This window comes from Puma concolor, chromosome B1 (assembly GCF_028749965.1).
Source record: "Puma concolor isolate L17-30 chromosome B1, mPumCon1.1.hap2, whole genome shotgun sequence".
NCBI classification, from domain to species: domain Eukaryota; kingdom Metazoa; phylum Chordata; class Mammalia; order Carnivora; family Felidae; genus Puma; species Puma concolor.
Genome location: NC_141670.1, coordinates 94,968,680 through 94,973,351, shown reverse-complemented (window position 1 = coordinate 94,973,351; position 4,672 = coordinate 94,968,680). Strand labels below are relative to the sequence as shown.

The 4,672-nt window shown below is 38.3% G+C and overlaps 1 non-coding gene across 1 annotated transcript; it reads left to right on the top strand.

Annotated features, from left to right (window-relative positions):
- Positions 1–423: 423 nt before the first annotated feature.
- Positions 424–530, top strand: LOC112859135 (U6 spliceosomal RNA). Its single transcript, XR_003223454.1, has one exon. It is a non-coding gene; the product is annotated as a U6 spliceosomal RNA (small nuclear RNA).
- Positions 531–4,672: the final 4,142 nt, after the last annotated feature.

Sequence of the window (4,672 nt, the reverse complement as noted above, 5' to 3'; positions counted from 1 at the left end):
GAAAAAAATATATAATGCTATCTTTTCTCAGGTTCACTGAATTCATTTCTTTTTTAATTACAACAGATATTACTATTTCAAAATTCTTTACAAAGTATAAGACAATTTAAGTCTGAAAATTTTCTCAGTGTACAATAAGGTGTGGAGAACAAATCAGTCTTAGATTCAGAGTCTGATTAGCCCTAGTCTTGTCTTTCTTTTCTTTGATGAATTTACAGTCTATAAACACTTCTTTCTCAAGTTTTCTTTGGCTATTTGGGGTCTTTTGTGGTTCTATACAAATTGTAAAATTATTTGTTCCAGTTTGGTGAAAAATAACAAAGGGATACATGAACCAATAAAAAAGCTCCCTCAGGCCAATGCTGAAACAGTCTGAGTAATTAAATTAGGTAGTACTAGATTATAACTCAAAATATAAAATAAGTCCTCACTTTGGCAGCACATATACTAAAATTGGAATGATACAGACAAGACTAGTACGGCCCCTGTACAAGGATGACACCAAAAATTGTGAAGCAGTCCATATTAAAAATATTTATGCACAAATATAGATAATATGTATATATAAATAAAATATATATATATATATATATATATATATATATACACACACACACATAGATATGACTGAATTCATAGTCACATGAATGATTGAATGAATAAATAAATAATTTGGGAAGAATGGATAAATCTGTGAAAAATGCTGTTGGTATTTTGATAGAAATTGCATTAAATCTGCAGATTGCTTTGGGTAATATGGACATTTTTCTTGCTTTTTGAGGTACTCTTTTATTACTATGTACTTCCGTAAGACCACTTTTCCTGCATCCCAAAGATTTTGGACTGTGGTGTTTTCATTTTCATTTGGCTCACTGCATTTTTTATTTCCTCTTTCCTTCCTTGATTGACCCATTCATTGCTTGGTAGCCTGTTATTTAACCTCCACGTATTTGTGTTCTTTCCAGATTTTTTCTTGTGGTTGATTTCTAGTTTCATAGTATTGTGGTCAGAAAAGATTCATGGTATGACTTCAACTTTTTGAATTTTTTGAGACTTGTTTTGTGGTGTAATTTGCAATCTGTTCAGGGGAATGTTCCATGTGCACTTGAAAAGAATGTGCATTCTGCTGTTTTAGGATGGAATGTTCTGAATATATCCGTTAGATCCATCTGGTCTAATGTGTCATTCAAAGCCACTGTTTCCTTGTTGATTTTTTTGTTTGGATGATCTATCCATTGATGTAAGTAGGATGTTAAAGTCTCCTACTATTATTGTATTGCTATGACTTACTTCCTTTATGTTTGTTGTTAGCTGCTTCATTTGGGTGATTGCATGTTGGGTGCATAAGTATTTCTAATTGTTATATCTTCTTGTTGGAGTTTTCCTTTTATTATATAGTGTCTGTCACCTCTTGTTACAGTCTTTGTTTTAAAGTCTATTTTGTCTAATATAAGTATTGCTACCCTGACTTTTTTTTACTTCTATTTGAATGATAAATGCCTTTCCATGATGTCATTTTCAGTCTGCATGTGTCTTTAGGTCTTATAGACAGCATATAGATAGATCTTGCTTTTTTAAACAATCCTTCACCTTGTTTCTTTTTTAAGTTTTTATTTATTTGGTGGGCAGGGGGGGAGAGAGAGAAGAGGAGGAGCAGAGAGTGAGAAGAGAGAGACTCCCAAGCAGACTCTGTGCTGCCAGTGTGGAGCCAGACAGGGGGCTTAATCTCATGAACTGTGAGATAATGACCTGAGCTGAAACCAAGAGTCAGACACTTAAGCAACTAGGTCACCCAGAAATCCCTACCCTGTTTTTTTTTTTTTAATTGGAGCATTTAGTACACCTACATTCAAAGTAATTATTGAGAGGTATGCATTTATTGCCATTTTGTTACTTGTTTCATGGTTGGTTTTGTAGTTTTCCTCAGCTCCTTTCTTCTGTTACTCTCTTCTCTAATGATAAGTTGGCTTCTTTAGTTATATATTTGGATTCCTTTCTCTTTATTTTTTGCATATCTATTAATGGTTTTTGATTTGTGGTTACCTTTAGGTTTATATGTAACATGTGCATAGCACAGTCTATATTGTTGATGCTCACTTAAGTTTGAATACATTCTTTATTCACCAACCCCCCCATGTTTTAAGTGTGTGATGTTACACTTTATTTTATTTTGTGAATCCCTTGACTGATTTTCATAAATGTAGTTAATTTTTTTGCTTTTGTTCTTCTTAATTTTCTTACTCCTAGTTATGGTCTTTCCTTTCCAGTCAAAGAGTACCCTTTAACGTTTCCTGTAGGGCTGGTTAGGTGGTCATTAATTTATTTAACGTTTATTTCTCTGGAAAATTCTTAATTTCACATATTCTGAACTATAGCTTTGCTGTATAGAGTATTCTTGGCTGCAGAGTTTTTTTTTTTTTCTTTCAGCACTTTGCATACAGCATGTTACTCCCTTCCGGCCTGCAAAGTTTCTGCTGAAAAATAAGCTAATAGCCTTATGGGGTTTCCTTTAAATGTAACTGTTTTGTTTTCTCTTGCTGCTTTTAAAATTCTCTCTTTATCAGTACTTTTTCCACTTTAATTAGTATGTGTCTTGGTGCAGACTTCCTTGGGCTGATTTTGTTGGGGACTCTCTGTGCCTCCTGGGTCTAGTTTTCTGTTTCCTTTCCCAGATTCAGGAAGTTTTCAGCTATTATATATTGAAACACATTTTCTGCCCTCCTTTTTTTCTCTTCTCCTTCTGGGATCCTTTATAATGCAAATTTTATTACCTTGATGGTGTCACTGAGTTCTCTTAGACTATTTTCATATATATATTATATGTATATTATATGTATATGTATATTATATGTATTTTTTTTTCTCCTCCATCTCTCTTGTTCATATTTATTGCTTTCCAATACTCTGTCCTCTGGGTCATTGATCAGTTCTGATTACTCTAGTATGCTATTTATTCCATCTAGTGTATTTATTTCTAATTTCAGTTGTTGAGTTTTTCATTTCTGATTTGTTTTTTTACCATCTCTTCATTTTGTCTAACTCTGTCTGTTTCTGTGTGTTAGGTAAATCAGCCATGTCTTCTGCTCTTACAAGTAGTGGCCTTGTGAAGAAGAGGTCCTGGAGTGCCCTACAGTGCAAAGTTCCCTGTTCACCAGAACCTGGCTCTTCAGGAGTGTCTCCTGTGTGTGTTGCATGTGCTTTACTATGGCTGAGCACTGTTTGCTTTCAGTTCAGTTGTCTTTAGCGGCTCTCTTTGCCTGCTTTGGTCATAGTTGGGTCCGTGTGTTGTCAATGGGCCAGTCTGAGGCTGCCTTGGGCTTGAATTGAGTAAGACCAAGTATTTGCCAGAGATGCGGCGGCACCAAACTTCAGGGCACTCTCCCTGTGTTGTCTCCTGAATGCTTTCATTGGTGGGTGGGGGCCCATAATCAGACCTAAAGTTTGCCCCCACTGTTTGGACTGCACTTAAACTGGTGTTTGTGATTATCTTCTGTTCTCCCTGGGGCAGAGTGGTGATGGCCCCTGTTGGGGCTGACAGTCTTGTGGGACTGCTCTGGCCAAGAGCATATTGGAGGGGTTGTATTGGAGGGGGCAGATCCACAGTAGAATGTGGGAAAAGGGCATACAGTGTCAGCAAGGTCCACACTGGTCTGCTGCAGCTGCCCAAGAAAGCTGCTGCCAGGCAGGGTTGGAGCAGGGGTGTCTGCAGAGGAATGGGGGAAGAGCTGGCTGTTAGCAAGTATGTAACAATTGTTGGCTATATACTGGTTCCAACAGGTGTCTGTGTATCTAGGCTGGGTTGCAAGGGAGGGAAATGCTGCTTTCTAGTTCTTTTGTCCTTTCAAGTCCCCCAAAGACCCCCCGCCCTTCAGCACATGCTCTGAGATTAGTAAATAAATCTCCTTCCCATATACCCTCAGTGTTTTTCAAATTTCTGCATCTTGCTGTATCTCCATGAGTCTGTTTTCTGTGTTGTCTCTTTAAGTGTGGAAACTCAGTTTCCTATCACTCTTAGGCACTCCCAGAGCTGAGTCCACTAGTTTTTTTTTTTTTTTTTTTTTTTTTTTTTATATATGAAATTTAATGTCAAATTGAGTCCACTAGTTTTTAATGTTTATTTATTTTTGGGACAGGGAGAGACAGAGCATGAACGGGGGAGGGGCAGAGAGAGGGAGACACAGAATCGGAAACAGGCTCCAGGCTCTGAGCCATCAGCCCAGAGCCCGACGCGGGGCTCGAACTCACGGACCGCGAGATCGTGACCTGGCTGAAGTCGGACGCTTAACCGACTGCGCCACCCAGGCGCCCCGAGTCCACTAGTTTTTAAAGTGACAGGTGTCAGGCCCCACTGATTGTTAGACGCCTGTGGTTTTCAAAGCCAAATATTATGGGAATTATCTTCCTTGTGTGGAACTCCCATGCCTGAGTTGCCTGGTATAGGGTCTGGCTTTCTCCTCTCCTCTGGTGGATAGCCCCACAGTTCATTTGGCTCTAGATCACATCTCTGCCTTTCCTAGCCTCTTAGATGTGGACTCCTCTGTATTCAGCTGTGGAGAGTCTGTTCTGCAAGGCTTCAGTCGATTTCTAGGTTATTTACACTGATGTAGGTGTTATATAATTGTATCCATCCATGGGATGAAGTGAGTTTCATCTTCCTCAAAAGAAAGACTAT